Consider the following 19,393-nt stretch of genomic DNA (forward strand, 5'->3'; position numbering starts at 1 on the left):
GCAGGTTCAATTTCTACATCATTATCATTACTAGGTTGAGCATCATCATGGACATCATCATTAACATTTTAATTAGGTTCATGTTCATTACCAGATTGTGTTTCAGCATCGGAAATATCATTTGGATTGTCAGGTGGTTCAGCAATAGGTTCACTAGAAGCATGCAAAGTCCTATCATTTTTCTTTTTCTTATTTTTAGAAGAACTAGGTGCATCAATATTATTTCTCTGAGAATCTTGTTCAATTCTCTTGGGGTGGCCTTCAGGATACAAAGGTTCCTGAGTCATCTTACCAGTTCTAGTAGCCACTCTAACAGCATAATCATTTTTCTTACTATTCAATTCATTGAGCAAATCATTCTGAGCTTTAAGCACTTGTTCTACTTGACTGGTAACCATAGAAGCATGTTTACTAATGAGTTTAAGTTCACCTTTAACTCTAGACATATAATCACCCAAGTGTTCAAGCGTATCGGAATTGTATTTCAATTGTCTACCAAAATAAGCATTGAAGTTTTCTTGTTTGACAATAAAATTATCAAACTCTTGTAAGCATTGTCTAGCAGACTTATAGTGAGGAATATCACCTTCATCAAATCTATAGAGAGAATTTACCTTTACTACCTGTGTCCGGTTATCAAGACCATGTGTTTTTTCAGTAGGTAATGGATTAGGATCACATATTTCTTCAACAGGTGGTAAATTAAGACCATGTATTTCTTCAATAGGAGGTAAATTCTTAACATCTTCAGCTTTAATACCCTTTTCCTTCATAGATTTCTTTGCCTCTTGCATCTCTTCAGGACTGAGAAATAGAACACCTCTCTTCTTCGGAGTTGGTTTAGGAATAGGTTCAGGAATTGGCTCAGGAGCTGGCTCAGGAAGTGTCCAATTATTTTCATTTGTCAACATATTATTCAATAGAATTTCAGCTTCATCCGGTGTTCTTTCCCTGAAAACAGAACCAGCACAACTATCCAGGTAATCTCTGGAAGCATCGGTTAGTCCATTATAAAAGATATCAAGTATTTCATTTTTCTTAAGAGGATGATCAGGCAAAGCATTAAGTAATTGGAGAAGCCTCCCCCAAGCTTGTGGGAGACTCTCTTTTTCAATTTGCACAAAATTATATATTTCCCTTAAAGCAGCTTGTTTCTTATGAGCAGGGAAATATTTAGCAGAGAAGTAATAAATCATATCCTGGGACTACGCACACAACCAGGATCAGGAGAATTAAACCATATCTTAGCATCACCCTTTAATGAGAACGGAAATATTTTAAGGATATAAAGATAGCGATATTTCTCATCATTAGTGAACAGGGTGGCTATATCATTTAATTTAGTAAGATGTGCCACAACAGTTTCAGATTCATAGCCATGAAAAGGATCAGATTCAACCAAAGTAATTACATCAGGATCAACGGAGAATTCATAATCCTTATCAGTAACACAGATAGGTGAAGTAGCAAAAGCAGGGTCAGGTTTAATTCTAGTATTAAGAGATTGCTGCCTCCATTTAGCTAATAACCTCTTGAGCTCATATCTATCTTTGCAGGCTAAAATAGCTAAAGCAGCTTCTTTTTCAAAAACATAACCCTCAGGAATAACAGGAGATTCATGTTTATTAGGGGAAGAGTCTTCATCATCACTTTCATCAATATTATCAGTTTCAATAATTTCTTTCTCTCTAACCCTAGCAAGTTGTTCATCAAGAAATTCACCAAGTGGCACAGTAGTATCAAGCATAGAAGTAGTTTCATCATAAGTATCATGCATAGCAGAAGTGGCATCATCAATAACATGCGACATATCAGAACGAATAGCAGAAGCAGGTTTAGGTGTCGCAAGCTTACTCAAAACAGAAGGTGAATCAAGTGCAGAGCTAGATGGCAGTTCCTTACCTCCCCTCGTAGTTGAGGGATAAATTGTTGTCTTAGCGTCTTTCAAGTTCTTCATAGTGACCAGCAGATATAAATCCCAAGTGACTCAAAGAATAGAGCTATGCTCCCCGGCAACGGCGCCAGAAAATAGTCTTGATAACCCACAAGTATAGGGGATCGCAACAGTTTTCGAGGGTAGAGTATTCAACCCAAATTTATTGATTCGACACAAGGGGAGCCAAAGAATATTCTCAAGTATTAGCAGTTGAGTTGTCAATTCAACCACACCTGGATAACTTAATATCTGCAGCAAAGTATTTAGTAGCAAAGTAATATGATAGTAGTGGTAATGGTAACAAAAGTAATATTTTTGGGTTTTGTAATGATTGTAACAGTAGCAACGGAAAAGTAAATAAGCGAAGAACAATATGTGAAAAGCTCGTAGGCATTGGATCGGTGATGGAGAATTATGCCGGATGCGATTCATCATGTAACAAGCATAACATAGGGTGACACAGAACTAGCTCCAATTCATCAATGTAATGTAGGCATGTATTCCGAATATAGTCATACGTGCTTATGGTAAAGAACTTGCATGGCAACTTTTGTCCTACCCTCCTGTGGCAGCGGGGTCCTAATAGAAACCAAGGGATATTAAGGCCTCCTTTTAATAGAGTACCGGAACAAAGCATTAACACATAGTGAATACATGAACTCCTCAAACTATGGTCATCACTGGGAGTGGTCCCGATTATTGTCACTTCGGGGTTGCCGGATCATAACACATAGTAGGTGACTATAGACTTGCAAGATAGGATCAAGAACTCACATATATTCATGAAAACATAATAGGTTCAGATATGAAATCATGGCACTCGGGCCCTAGTGACAAGCATTAAGCATAGCAAAGTCATAGCAACATAAATCTCAGAACATAGTGGATACTAGGGATCAAACCCTAACAAAACTAACTCGATTGCATGATAGATCTCATCCAACCCATCACCGTCCAGCAAGCCTACGATGGAATTACTCACGCACGGCGGTGAGCATCATGAAATTGGTGATGGAGGATGGTTGATGATGACGATGGCGATGGATTCCCCTCTCCGGAGCCCGAACGGACTCCAGACCAGCCCTCCCGAGAGGTTTTAGGGCTTGGCGGCGGCTCCGTATCGTGAAACGCGATGAATCCTTCTCTCTGATTTTTTTCTCCCCGAAAGTGAATATATGGAGTTGGAGTTGAGGTCGGTGGAGCGTCAGGGGGCCCACGAGGTAGGGGGCGCGCCCTCCACCCTCGTGGACAGGGTGTGGGCCCCTTGACGTGGCTTTTTCTACCAGTATTTTTCTTATTTTCCAAATAGATGTTCCGTGGAGTTTCAGGTCATTCCGAAAACTTTTGTTTCTGCACATAAATGCCACCATGGAAAGTCTGCTGAAAACAGCGTCAGTCCGGGTTAGTTCCATTCAAATCATGCAAGTTAGAGTCCAAAACAAGAGCAAAAGTCTTTGGAAAAGTAGATACGACGGAGACGTATCAGATAGCCACTTCGCACTCATTTTTAATATTAGAATATCTTCCTTTCATATCAAATCATCTGAACATACAGACTTCTATGCTGCCGCCACCTTAGGTTTAGGATTTTGCTTCATTTTCGGAACAGCCGTAGATCCAAAATTATACCTCCAATCTGTGAAATCTGTTTGTCCATCACTAAGAAAAAATTTCACTGATAGCTTTGAACTACCATAAGTTTCATGGCGGCATATACCATAAACTGTGACCCGCCATATAACGTTAGGCCCCGTTAAGCCACCATCATACGCTTCATAATTTGTATAATCCAGCAATGTTCTCCGGCTTAACAATGCTTGCTTATTCATCCTCCTTTTTAGTTATGCACCATGTATTTGATCTTTGAACTCTGGCCGGCTTAACCGCATAATCCTTCCGGTTTTAACAACACAATTCTTAAACCGGCAGGTACCATTAGTCCCCTTTTAAGCCTCCAATATGAATATCCACATACTTTAATGTTCATCTTCTGGCTTACCACATCCGCCGCTTATAGCACTTTACTTTTGAATCAACGTTCTGGCTTAGAAACTTAAATCTTAAACCGGTAATATCTCTTTCTTTCAGGCCTTCACCCAAATTGGCAAGACTGTCACTGCCTGCAACTGGGTCATTTCCCGGGTCATCGAGGAAGACTTGAATGAATACAAACAAGTGTCTTGGCTAAGAAAGATATCATTCACTGGAGGTTCCTAGGCACTGAAACTCCTCCTGAGCCCAAGGATGGTGAAATTATTGTCTTTACTGATCATATGCTCCGGGGCTTCAGCCCTCCCGGCTCAAAATGCTTTCGTGACGTGCTGCACTTTTTCAAGCTCCATCCACAAGACATCGGACCAAATTCCATCTCAAACATCTGCAACTTCCAAGTATTCTGCGAGGTGTACCTTCAATAGGAGCCCACCGTAGAATTATTCAGGGAGTTTTATTACTTAAACTGGCAGAACGAGTTCACAGACAGGCCCAGCCTAGAGCTAGGCGGCATTTCTATACAGCGACGGAAACAAGCCACTTTCCCAGCCGCTACTCTGCCCAGTCATCCCAAAGACTGGAATCAAACCTGGTTTTATTGCAAAGATACTTCTCCAGAAGGGGAAAATCCTCTGCCGAGTTATATTGCAAGCCGGCTTAGCAACAGTCACCCTCTTCCAGACCGCATAAGTACAATAGAACGGAAGAAATATATGCCAGTCTTTTCAAAGATCCGGGCCTTGATGGCCAACGACCTGACTGGAATTGATTTGGTTCGGTGCTGGGTCGGCTGGAGAGTCTTGCCCTTAAGCCGCTGTCCCGGTTTAATGTATGAATACACCGGCAAGTTAAAAGATCCTCAACGCCACTGTCGGATTGAGTTGATTGACGAAGACATCAATAACACGACCAAATCTCTGTTGAATGAGAGCTTGGAAGACGGCAGTAAAGTTGGATTGAATCCTTTCTGCATTCTGAACAAACTGCCTGCTGTAAGCTTTTAACCAATTTCGTAACTGAAGCATACCTTCACTTACGTTGCCTTTTCATACCCATTTAACTTCTTGCATGCCGATTCTCCATTTTGGACTAAGAAGCTGCAGGATAAGCCGGCCAAGAAGCCTCGGACAAAGACCAAGGCTATTAAAAAGCCTGCCAAGAAGAAATCCAATCCTTCCGAGTTATTTGACTTGGATGATAATGATGAGTTGGAGGTAACTTTGACTCTCTTGGCTCATTTTTTGTACACCTTATTGATAATGATTGCTATCAAGATGACGCGGAAGGAAGCCAAGCCAATGCTGAAGAGGTAACCATCCTTTCCTTCGACTCTGAACCCTTGCCAAGACAGAAAGTTCGTCAAGCAAGCCAGAAAGTAAGGTTTTCCCATCCTTTAGTTTATTTGGATCCCAACTTTCTTTTGAAGAAGCAGCAACATGAAGCTCACGTACAACCCGGAACAGTGGCGGTGGAATTCTTTCCTCCGGCTTACCAAACACACCAGCACCTCGCAAGCGTCGACCGGAGGTTTCAAACATCTCTGACTTAGCTTATCCCAAGGCGTGTCTTTTTCGACAACCTCTTAACCCGTCTGATTCAAATTATCAGGGAACATCTCATTCTTCCTCCGGCGACTCAACTAGGACTCAAATCCCAGCTTTCAAGACCGTGCCTAGGTAAGAGTGTTAAATCTACCCACTTTGTACTTGTGATTGTCACATTAACTCCGTCGTGGATTTGTCACGGCAGATGTCCTAGGGTGAGGACTTAGTCGTGAGGCCAATGCATCTATGTAGTAGCTTGAGAGGGGTTGAGCGGAATCGAGAGACGCAACACAAGACGAGGATTTAGACAGCTTCGGGCCCCGGGAAACATCATTCGGTAATAACCCTACATGCTGTTTGAGGCTAGATCTCATTACGCTCATGAGGGAGTCGCCGTAAACCGACTCTCCTCTAATTGTGTCTAGCCCTAGAGATTATTGATTGTTGACTGTCCCTCTTTGGGGAGCCCTGCCCCTCCTTATATAAGTTGAAGGGGCGGGTTACATGTGGAGTCCTATTAGGATTAGGACTAGTCTATCTCTAATACAAACCGGATACAAGTCCAGGTCTTAACTCCTTGTAAGACAAATATTCCTCACACCTTTCCTTGTAAACTGGCCCACCATAGTATGAATCAGCCTTCATGAACCGCCCGTTGGGCCACCGGGTCTTGTCGCTCCTCTGACCCGCCTGCCGGATTACCAATGAATCGTAAACCGCCAGGTCCAAACGGGTCGCCAGTGAATCATCAAGTCTCAGCCGGGTCTGAAGTAAACCGCCAAGTCCGGCCGGGTTATACCTCCGGCCGGTTTACATCGCGGGGTATATCCCCGACATTAGCCCCCAGTTTAATTTGGATTTATCCATGTTAAACTGATTCTGTAAAACAAACACAAGAACAAATTTGACAGATTATGCTCCGGGTTAAGAATTCTTGTAAACCGGCATCTGATCATCCTTAAGTCCTTGTCATTTCCTCCTTCTAGAAAATCTGGGTCAACAAGCCAGCTTCATACTCAATTTGTTGACATTGGTTTCTCACAGAGAAATATTGTGAAGAATAATCCACTTGAGTCGGCTTCCAAAGCGCCGGTCTAAGAAATATGGGTCTTGAAATACTCATCTGATATTCAGCCGGTTTGAAGATGTAAAACTTGCCGGTTTAATATTACCAAAATTACCGGTTTGTAAATATGGATGGCACCGAGTCATAATTGTTACCGACGCCGGGTCATAATTGTTGCAGACACCGGGTCAATCTGGTTTGCTCAGAACTGAGCATTTGAAGATTTTTCTCCCTTATATCCTTATTACCTGTAGCCCCCAAGTCTTGAGCAGAACAATGTGATGGCTTAAGACTTGTTTCCATATAATTACTGCCACTTTGAAGAAATCCATCTTGTTCATCTCAGCCACTATTAAAAACTGAATACTCCATATATGTAGCCGCCAAGTGCCGGGTCATTATGCAATAATGAGCAGGGACTTTATAAATATGATCATGTAGATTTGAACAATGACGTGTAGCCCCCAAGGGCTGGCTCAGTAAGATAATATTGAGCTGGTACTTTATATATACTTCTTTGAAAAGAACATCATATAATGTAACCCCCACCATGGGGCTTGAACCCACATCCACAAGGTTAAGAGCTTTGTGCTTTACCAACTGAGCAATGGACCTTTCAATATAATGGTTTTAAGACTTGTGTACCTTGAATTGTTGATAGGACCAATTGGTAGCCCCCAAGGTCCGCCTCATTATAATGTGATGAGTCGGGTCTTCAATAAGGCCAATAAAAAATGACTTTGCATTAGCCCCCAAGTGTCATGGTGCATGCTTGCAGCGACATGAGACTTGCATGTAATCTCAATTTGAATAATGTAGCCCCCAAGTGCCGGGTCGTAAGCCTGCAGCGACTCGGGACTATTCCTTCCATTGTAGAATAAATCATATCCTCTGATAAAATAATAGCCATTGCGCTAAAGCGACTTTGAAAACCTCAATAATACCGGTTATTAATAACCATAATAAAATCCAGCCATGTTGGCTATTCAAGATAATATAATCCGGTATGAAAACCTTATTCATTCAATATCATAATGAAAATTCAGCCAAGTTTGGCTATTTGAATAATATAACCCAATGATTTATAAGCGCATGATTCCAATGGCGCAATCCAAATATATACTAGCGACTTATAGTCCAGAGCCAGGCCGGTTTAATAAACACCGGATAATTTATCATCATATTGGCGACATATAGTTGAAAGCCAGGCCGGTTAATAAACGCCGGTGATTTATAATCATGCTTTATTCAACCTGTTTCTGCATACAACAAGTTTAAAGTGTCCTGGCGGTTTATCGCCGGACGGGTCATAATGCCCAACATATAACCCGGGTTTATAACCAAGGCTGCACTTAAGTATAATCAAATATGAAATATATCATACCTGTGACATTGAATCACATCGTTGGTTTACCAACTTTTTGTAGTAAGGGTGATAACTCCAATTTTGAGTACTGATAACTCCTTCCATATTGTGCTGGTTTATGATAAAACCGTGTCGGGTTGTGATAAACACCGGATTAACCATATATAATACTGGTGACTTGTAGTCAAAACCAGACCGGGTTGATAATCTCCGGATTATGACTGATCATATACTGACAACTTGTAGTTGAAAGTCAAGCCGGGTTAATGAACACCGGTTTAAAAACATCACAAATCTTATCAAAAGAAAGAGAAACTTAGCAAAAGGGAAATAAAACCGTTGTAGTCAAGGCTTTTCACGGGCTGCCAGGCCCCAAATTTGATCAAGAGGTGTTGCTATGGTTCGGGTTCGACCAAGCCCCCAAGTGATGCCGTGGCTTTACGCCGATCAAGAGGTGTTGCTATGGTTCGGGTTCGACCAAGCCCCCAAGTGATGCTGTGGCATTACGCCAATCAAGAGGCATAACTATGGTTCGGGTTCGACCAAGCTCCGAAGTGATGCTGTGGCATTACGGCGATCAAGAGGCGTAGCTATGGTTAGGATACGACCAAGCTCCCAAGTGATGCTGTGGCATTACGCCGATCAAGAGGCGTAGCTATGGTTCGGATACGACCAAGCCCCCAAGTAATGCTGTGGCATTACGCCGATCAAGAGGTGTAGCTATGGTTCGGATACGACCAAGCCCCCAAGTGATCAATAATATGATAAGCCAATAAGGCATGACACCCATGTTTGAACAGCGCATCATGGCAGCAGGTCCTCTTTGGCACCCTTTAACTTTTTGCAAGAGATAAATCCTTCTTGAACTGGGATTTTAAACCGGATATTGAGAGCTTCAAAGCTTTGTGGGAGACATCTTTCCCTTGAACCGGATTTTAAACCGGAATCTTCATTTTCAGTCAGAAATTTTCTAACGGCCTTTAAACTCGAACTTGCGAGAAGTTAATTCCTTTTTGAACCGGACATTTTCAAACCGGATTTGAGAGCTTCAGAGCTTTGTGGGAGAACAGATTTCCCTTGAACCCGATTGTAAACTGGATATTTGAGAGCTTCAGAGCTTTGTGGGAGAACAGATTTCCCTTGAACCGGATTGCAAACCGGATATTTGAGAGCTTCAGTGAGACTGACTTCCCTTGAGCCGGATTTTAAACCGGGATCCTTTCTGATGACCCGGAACTTCTTCATTGAGCCGGGATTTTGTAACTGTCATATACTTTCTAAGCCGGAAATTTTCTGACGGCCTTTAAATTTTCATCAATATAACAGTAGCCACCGGGACTGGGTTATCTGTCCCTCCATCGTCCTGGGGTTCTTTAAATTTGCTGAAACTGGCAAGATTTGCTGAATCATGTCATCGTAGCCCCCGAGTCTCAAAGGTGACTCGAGGAGTTGATGAGATTCTCCATATTTTGACCGTGATATAAACCGGCATAACTTGTATATCATTGGTGTTGATAGCACGATGTGAATCCATAGAAGGTTGAGGTGACTTCGGCGGGTTATAAATGATCCCGTATGAGCCGTGTCAGCAACTCGGCCAATGGTTCCTTCCAACTGGCGATTTGAAGTTAACAAAACTGTAGTGGCGGCGACTTGTGCGCCTGATCATTGAGCCATCCAGTGCAAACGGCGGTTGATGATAATTTGCCTCCAATTTGAAAGAAAACCGGGCTACCCAAGCTGTGACTTGCTCATACTCAATAAACGGCTCATGCAGACAGGTGCGGCCCGGTATGTTGATGTAGACCAGGCCGCGAGCGACGGACGACCTGTGCACGCTTTATTAGGTAATTCGCACGGTCCTGACGAGTTGATGTGGACTGGACCGCAATATAAACCGGCATGGGTTATCCAATAGCTCAGCGATATAATAATCCCTTTTTGCAGTAGACAATTTGTCCTGCATTGGAAAACTTGCAAGCCAGAGTAATTGCTCTTTTTAAAGAAAGCCAAAATATAATGGATGAATTTCACCTGATATGTTAAGCCAGAAAATATCCACCGCGGAGTTGATGATCACCACGGTGAAACTGAAATCAATCACGGGCGAGTCGGCCATGCGAGCAGACGGATGAATCGGCCGCGGCGTTTGTACAACGGTACAGACAAGCAAGTTGTCCTTCGCGTTGTAAACCGGCGCGGACACAGGAACCGGCGGCGAGGGCGGACGGGCGAGTCGTCCGTGGCGTTGTAAGGCGGCGCGGACGGGCGATTCAGCCGACATGTTGATGCAAATTGGACCGCAAAACACTCGTCTGTGAAGCTGTATAGCACAGCCGACTGTGCATCCGTGGTGTAATGGCATAAACAATTGTCCCGTGTAAAAATATTACAGGGCAGAGTAATTATTCTTTAACAAAAAAAATAAGTGTTTAATAGATAAATTTAGATGGATATCACCTGATGTTTGTGAACGACACATGATCTGTGCATAAAGCCCATTAGTTAACCCGACACTTTGGATAGGCCGGACCGCAGGGCGGACAGTAACGACCGCAGCATCAGAGGCAGCTCGGAGAGATGAATCGGTCACGGCATTGTTTCTTTGAAGAAACAATATGTGCTAATAAAATGGACTTAGATGGATATCACCTGATATGTCTTCTCAGATGAACGCAGATGCTGATGTTGATAATGCTGGACAAAATCAGACAAAGAACACAGCCCGTACAAATGCACTTCTCACTTTGACTATTCTGATGTGGCACTAGTAACCACACGGCCTTCCCTTGTCCTTTTTGTAATGAATGCATCAGCAGTCTTCATGTGGAAGTTTGAACGGTGTACGTGCCTCCATTAAATCCAAACCCAGGATCAAATCTTTGCATATCCCTCTATTAACTTGTTAATCCGGTTGTTTTTGAGCTCAACTCTAAGAAGTGGACCACCACTATCACTGTTGTTTATGCCAACAGGTGCCCTCCTGTATCTTTTCCTCTCTTTGGACGCTTTTCTCAAGGTCGCCTCTGGAAGAATTCGGCTAGGTGGGTCATGCACGCGGAGGCAGGAACCAGCGCGAAGTAGCGGAGGCGCAGGCTCGCGAAACGCGAGGTCTGTCGCAGGTTGAACAAGATGTCGACTCAAACACGAGGCGGCTTACAGACGGAGGCGACTCAGAAGGGCGCCGGCATACATGCGGCGGCGAGGCGGACTCGGAGTCAGACGACCCGCAAACCGGCGGCGATTCTGAGCAATGAAAGCGAGGCCGTGGCGACGGCTCGGAAGCGGTGAGCAACGGCGGCTGTGGCTGGCTCGGCAGTAGTGGAGGCCGAGGAGGCCCATGGCAGAGAAGGGCAATGTGAGGACGGGTTGCGACCCGAGGTGCGGCGGCTCAGTGCACTGAGAGGCAGCTACATAGAGGCGGGTCATGGCGATGACTCGGGGATGCAGACGGAGGCGAGACGAGGCAGCGTCGGTGAGTTGGAGGCATGAACCGGGGACGACGGAGGTGCGGTGAGTCAACGAGACGGGTCTCCTGAGGAATCGAAACCCGCGGACCATCCATGTCCGAGCCGTAGACCCCTTTTCGAGAGGTAGCAACCACCATGATTACAGGAAACAGCAGCAGCAACTAGTCGATCGACGCCTCGGGCCGAAGGTAAATCAGGAAAAAGAGCCCCGTCGACTCTGTCGGTCTTGACTGCGGGAAAAGGAAAAATCCATCCATCCTGGATCGATGCACTGAAGGCTTGCATGCAGCGGCGCACATGATGGAACCCTAACTTCCATTGAACTTAATCTCGCATAAACCGCTCCGAAGGCGTGATTCTGCTCCAAAGTTGTCGTAGACCTTTCTGTCTCGACTCTTGTTGATCCGGCGGGTCGTAAGCTCTTCAATCCCTAGGAGAGAGCGCCCTTCAAGAACTCAACACCACCGTGCGCGGGCCCCATGGTGGGCGCCAACTGTCGTGGATTTGTCACGGCAGATGTCCTAGGGTGAGGACTTAGTCGTGAGGCCAACGCATCTATGTAGTAGCTTGAGAGGGGTTGAGCGGAATTGAGAGACGCAACACAAGACGAGGATTTAGACAGCTTCCGGCCCCGGGAAACATCATCCGGTAATAACCCTACATGCTGTTTGAGGCTAGATCTCATTACGCTCATGAGGGAGTCGCCGTAAACCGGCTCTCCTCTAATTGTATCTAGCCCTAGAGATTATTGATTGTTGCCTGTCCCTCTTTGGGGAGCCTTGCCCCTACTTATATAAGTTGAAGGGGCGGGTTACATGTGGAGTCCTATTAGGATTAGGACTAGTCTATCTCTAATACAAACCGGATACAAGTCCAGGTCTTAACTCCTTGTAAGACAAATATTCCTCACGCCTTTCCTTGTAAACCGGCCCACCATAGTATGAATCGGCCTTCATGAACCGCCCGTTGGGCCACCGGGTCTTGTCGCTCCTCTGACCCGCCTGCTGGATTACCAATGAATCGTAAACCGCCAGGTCCAAACGGGTCGCCAGTGAATTGTCAAGTCTCAGCCGGGTCTGAAGTAAACCGCCAAGTCCGGCCGGGTTATACCTCCGGCCGGTTTACATCGCGGGGTATATCCCCGACAAACTCTGTCTTATGCTTCCTTTTTAGTGGTATAGTAAAGCCTAGCAAGAAACAAAAAGTTGACAAACCGGCTGAAGAATCCAAAACTGCTGAACCGGAGAAACATGTCACATCTGAAACTTTGCATCAAGTGTCAGAAACTGCTGTGGATGATCCCCCTCAAGAAGACCACCCCGTTACCCAAGATGCCATGGATGCTAATCCAGAAAATGATAAACCGCCCAGTCCTGCTCAGCCGGCTGAGGAATCTGATGATATAATGATTACTGTGGGACGACTTATCAGGCCCCAGGCAACCCCATTACCCTGTCCATGCACAACGCCAAGGAGGAGTTCTCTGCTGCTGACAAGGGAAAATGGAAAGTTGACTTGGAAGGCTATGCTCAATTTAGTGCTCAAGAGATTCACTCTGGTTATTTGAACCGCCTTCACACCAGCTGTGATTTCGAAGCCGGCTTGGTCAACCTGATGAAGGAGCGCTTTGAGGTAATCCAGCACAATCCTCTTTATAAATATATCACTATCAGCCGTCAAGTCTATAGAATATGACAAAATTGAATATACTGTAGACTTTTAGATAGTCATAAATAAATGAATATCAAACTAGTAGCCCCCAAGGGCCGGCTTAAGCTATCAAGCTAAGCCGGGACTTCAATTAGCAGTGACCAACTTTGCACCTGTAGCCCCCAAGGGCCGGTTGAATCAGTATGAATAAGCCGGGACTTATCACCATTACTATGAATAAACACCAGCTGTGTAGCCCCCATGAATGGGCTATAGTCATAGCAGCATAGCCGGGTCATCATAGAATTGTGTTCAAAAAAGAGCAATATGCATTAGCCCCCAAGTGCCATGTAAAATACTTGTATTGTGATTAATATGATCACAATGCTTCCTATTTTATTCATGTTGCAGGTTGAATTAAACACGAAGGAATCCCAAGTCAACGATTTGAGGGCCAACATTGAAACCCAAATATCTGAGACTTCAAAGGCCAAGTCAGAGCTGAAGACTCCATTGGAACACATTGAGCAGTTGAAATAAAGCTTCAATACTGACAAATCTGGCTGGGAGACCGAGAAAGAAGCTCTATTAAAAAGAGCGGAGGATGCCGAAGCAGCCCTTAAACCGGTAACTCATGAGTTGTCCAGTTTAAAGCATCAAATCAACAGCATGACAGCGGCCATCTTCGGTAAGTAACAAAAAATACTTTCCTCTGCACCAAAAATATATCATAATCATCTGCCAGTTTACCAATAATTTTACTGATGTAGGCTCCCGAAGCGCCAAGTTGGGTTCAGACATGCGCATCAAGCTTAAGGCTGTCTATACTTTTGTACAACAGCTATACACTAGCGCTCAACAGACAATCACTGCTGCCATTCATAAGAAACATCCGCCCTCCCTCATCAAGGAAACACTGGAAAAGCTATCGGTACTGCCCCAAAGAATTGAGGAGTTAAAACGATCCGCTGCCAGAGCCGGCACCATGACTGCCCTAAGCCGGGCCGTGGCCTGGCTAGCAGATCTTGATCCAAAAGATTTAGCCAATGGCTGCCCTAGTGTGAAAGAGGATGGGTCTCCCTTCGGCATGGATGATTTTGCAAAGATAGCAAGAGAAATGCGGCCATTGCCAAGTAAGCTGGCTAAAGACACAGATCTGTCCCAATACCAAGCAGCTTATGATGCTGATAACAAGAAGATGAAGGCACCGGTTCATCAGGAGATGGATCTCATACCGCCGATTCATAAGCATACCTTCGCTTCTGACATTGATACATCAAATCTTATAGATGATGAGGCTGTGTTTAGAGGTTTGACTGGTATCAACTGGGCTACGCCTGACTTCCAGCCAATGGGTAATCAAGAAGAAGAAGAAGTACAGGATGACCCGGAGGCTTCGACCCGCCAAGACTAGAAGTCTTGATTCATGAGCCGGTTTACCAGTCATAGCATTTGGATGCTATGTCTCAAAAAACACTTATTCTTTTGGGCCGTCAGATGCCTTGTAATATGCTAGTTAAACAACCCTGATCTTTCACGCCATCGTGCGTGTTTATTTGCATAACACTGCCGATCCATCATTTGAAGATCTGCCACTTATGCTTATAATATCATCAATTATGCAGACCATGCTTATCATTTTTTCCTGCACATAAGCAGATAACAAGTGCCCTGGCGGTTTACCCCAGGGCGGGTCATAATACCCCATAGAAAAACCACTGGTGACTAAATAGTCCATAACGAGGGCCGGTTTATCGAAACCTCATATAATCATAACAAAATAAATATCATACCTGTGATATTTGGTCATACTGTCGGCTTATCATGTGTTGTGCAGTAAGGGTAACAACCCAAAGATTGAGAGCACAACGCCCTGTTCAATTTATTCATACCGCCGTCTTACAACGCCATATGTAGCAAAGGGTAACATCCGAAAGCTTAGATCACAGTACACCAAGCACATAATCATCACACACTGGCGACTTAAAGTCCAAAACCAGGCCGGGTTAATAGAACGCCGGATAAATTCATATATGAACCATAAGGCAATATGGCCCTAATCAATTTTTCAACCATGTATCAACATGGCACAAAAGATGAACCTCAGAAAGTGTTCAAAGCAAATATGAAACAGAAAAACCAAGGTGTTCATAGGCTGCCAAGCGTCAATGTCAAGTGCTATTCAAGGGCCGCATAGCCGCTGAGTTAAACCTGAATTCAAACCCTTAAGCTGGACCTCACATGACCAATCGCCATTTTAACCTTGACAAATTCAGGGTCTTTATAAGATTGATTATCAAGAGTACGCCGAGTCATTCCAGGATTACCTGGTCGGAGTGACAGGCAAACAGAGGCAGGATAACCTAGATTTTTGGTGAATACACCCGGTGTCCAAGCCTATTACAAGGGACAACAAAGCTCTATTCATTAACAGGAGCCCCCAAGTAATGTTTCATTCCAGGCGTATAAGCCGGATTAATAGGGTAGTCATAGCTATGCTCAATGAGCAGGAAGCCCCAACTATTTTGTAACCATGGCATACAAGCCGGATCAAGAGGGTAGTGATAGCTATGCTCAATAAGCAGGAAGCCCCAAGTGATCGTATGAAGTGACAATAAAGACTCATATTCTCATAAATGAAATGACAGAGGCCCTGAATTATCAGGGATGCCGACTTTATTATATTCATCATAATATATACATTGAAAAAGTATGTACATCACAAGAGCCGGTGGCTCAGGTGTAATAAGGCCAAAGATGAGCAATGTTCCACGGCCGACGGGTCTCCTCCTCCTATTTGCGTGAGTCCTTGTGCTCTCGAACATCAATGAGGTAGTATGATCCGTTATTGAGATTTTTGCTGGCCATAAAGGGCCCTTCCCAAGGTGGGGATAGCTTGTGCCTATGAATTTGATCCTGGATGAGCCATAGAACAAAATCTCCTTGAAAGGTCCTGGTTTTAACCCGGCAGCTATGATAGCGACGCTGATCTTGCTGGTAGGTCGCCGAACGAGCCGCCGCAGGGTCACGCTCCTCATCCAACAGGTCAAGAGTGTCCTGACGTGCTTTTTCATAATCAGCTTCAACATAAGCCGCCACACGGGGCGAGTCGTGACGGATGTCACTAGGGAGAACCGCCTCTGCTCCGTAAACCATGAAGAAAGGCGTGTAACCCGTAGATATTTTGGGGGTAGTACTGATATTCCATAACACTGAGGGCAATTCCGCCACCCAACAACCCGGCGTCCACTGCAAAGGGACCATAAGCCAGGGCTTGATGCCTCTCAAGATTTCTTGATTGGCTCTTTCAGCTTGGCCATTGGACTTGGGGTGAGCCACTGATGATACATCAAGACGAATATGCTCCCGTTGACGGAACTCTTTCATAGCACCTTTTGACAGATTAGTGCCACTATCAGTTATTATGCTGTGAGGATAGCCAAACCGGAAAATCACCTTTTTGATGAATTGAACCGCTGTTGTCGCGTCACTCTTACTGACCGTCTCTGCTTCAACCCACTTTGTGAATTTGAAAACCGCCACCAAAAGGTGGGTCTTTTTGTCTTTTGACCTTTTGAAAGGTCCAACCATATCCAGCCCCCAGACTGCAAACTGCCAAGTAATTGGAATCATCCTCAATTCTTGAGCCGGTACATGAGCTCGTCTTGAGAATTTCTGACAACCATCACATTTACTGACCAAATCCTCTGCATCAGTATGAGCCGTCAGCCAATAAAACCCATGACGGAAAGCCTTGGCTATGAGAGACTTAGAGTCGGCATGATGACCACAATCTCCTTCATGAATCTCTCGTAGAATCTCACAGCCTTCCTCAGGAGAAACACAACATTGAAACACCCCTGTGACATTGCAGCGGTGCAACTCTCCATTGGCAATTGTCATTGACTTAGACTGTCGGGTGATCTGCCTGGCCAAACTTTCATCTTCAGGTAACACGCCCCGGGTCATATAAGCCAAATATGGAACTGCCCAATCAGGAATAACATGAAGAGCTGACACCAATTGTGCCTCTGGGTCAGGAATAGCAAGATCTTCCTCCGTAGGCAATTTGACTAAAGGGTTATGCAGAATATCAAGGAAAACATTAGGTGGTACCGGCTTACGCTGGGACCCTAACCGGCTCAAAGCATCAGCCGCCTCATTTTTCCTGCGGTCAACATGTTCCACTTGATAACCTTTGAAATGACCAGCAATAGCAACAACCTCGCGGCGGTAAGCCGCCATGAGTGGGTCTTTAGAGTGCCAAGTACCTGAAACTTGCTGAACCACCAAATCTAAGTCTCCAAAGCATCTCACCCAGCTTAGATTCATCTCCTTAGCCATCCGAAGACCATGGAGCAAGGCCTCGTACTTAGCTGCATTGATAGTACAAGGGAACGTCAACCTTAAAACATAACAAAATTTATCACCTCGTGGGGAAGTCAAATAACTCCAGCCCCCGAGCCTTCCCACTACTTGGATCCATCAAAGTGAATAGTGCAATATGTGCTATCCGGCTTCTCCTCAGGTATCTGCAGCTCAGTCCAGTCATTGATGAAATCCACAAGTGCTTGAGACTTGATAGCCGTCCGAGGCATATACTTCAAACCATGGGGTCCAAGCTCAATGGCCCATTTGGCTACCCGACCTGTGGCTTCTCTGTTTTGAATAATATCCCCAAGGGGGCAGAACTGACCACAGTGATGGGATGACCAAACAAATACTGCTTCAGCTTACGACTAGCCATGAACACGCCATATACCAGTTTCTGCCAATGTGGATACCTCTGCTTGGATTCAATGAGGACCTCACTGATATAATAAACCGGCCGCTGAACCGGGTATTCCTTGCCTGATTCCTTTCTTTCCACAACAATTGCCACACTGACAGCTCGGCTATTGGCAGCCACATATAACAACAAGGGCTCCTTATCAATAGGAGCAGCAAGGATTGGTGGCTCAGCTAACTGTTTCTTCAAGGCTTCAAACGCCAGATCAGCATCATCACTCCAGACAAAGTGATCTATTTTCTTCATCATCTGGTACAAAGGGATAGCTTTTTCGCCTAACCGGCTTATGAACCGACTTAAGGCCACAATACGACCCGCCAGACGCTGAACATCATTAATACACGCCGGTTTAGCGAGGGAAGTAATAGCCTTGATTTTCTTCGGGTTAGCTTCAATGCCCCTTTCAGAAACCAAAAAACCCAAGAGCTTGCCTGCTGGCACACCAAAGACACACTTTGCCGGGTTAAGCATCATCTTGTAGACCCAGAGATTGTCAAAGGTCTCTTTCAAATCATCTATCAAGGTTTCCTTCTTCCTGGATTTCATGACAATATCGTCCACATAAGCATGAACATTGCGTCCAATCTGATCATGAAGGCAATTTTGAACACACCACCGGTAAGTCGCCTGGGCACTCTTGAGCCCAAAAGGCATAGATACATAGCAGAAGGCTCCAAAGGGAGTGATGAAGGCTGTCTTCTCTTGGTCCTGAACTGCCATCTTGATCTGATGATACCCAGAATAAGCATCCAAAAAACTCAAACGCTCACAGCCCGCCGTAGCATCAATAATCTGATCAATACGGGGAAGAACAAAAGGATTGGCCGGGCAGGCTTTATTAAGGTATGTGTAATCCACACACATGCGCCAAGTACCATTTTCCTTAAGCACCAGCACCAGATTAGCCAACCATTAAGGATGAAAAACTTCAACAATGAACCCAGCTGCCAAGAGCCGGGCCACTTCTTCACCAATAGCCTTACGCCTCTCTTCGTTAAAGCGACGAAGGAATTGCTTGACCGGTTTAAACTTTGGATCAATATTGAGAGTGTTCTCAGCGAGTTCCCTTGGTACACCTGGCATGTCTGAAGGCTTCCATGCAAAGATGTCCCGGTTCTCACGGATGAACCTGATGAGTGCGCTTTCCTATTTCGGATCCAGATTAGCACTGATACTGAACCTAGTTGCCAGGAACAAAGTCAACTAGCTTAGTGTCATGTGCTGATTTAAATTTCAATAGAGGGTCATGCTCTGTGGTTGGCTTCTTCAAAGGTGTCATATCTGCCGGGTCACATTATCTTTGTAAAACTTCAAATCTTCCGTTGCACAAACGGACTCAGCATAACCAGCATCGCCCTCTTCACACTCCAAGGCTATCTTACGGTTCCCAAGTATTGTGATGGTACCCTTATAACCCGGCATCTTAAGCTACAGATAAACATAACAAGGCCTTGCCATGAACTTAGCATAAGCCGGCCGCCCAAACAAAGCGTGATAAGGGCTCTCAATCTTAACAACCTCAAAGGTCAACGTCTCAACTCTAGAATCATGATCATCACCGAAAGACACTTCCAAAGCTA

This window comes from Aegilops tauschii, chromosome 2 (assembly GCF_002575655.3).
Source record: "Aegilops tauschii subsp. strangulata cultivar AL8/78 chromosome 2, Aet v6.0, whole genome shotgun sequence".
In the NCBI taxonomy this organism is placed as follows: domain Eukaryota; kingdom Viridiplantae; phylum Streptophyta; class Magnoliopsida; order Poales; family Poaceae; genus Aegilops; species Aegilops tauschii.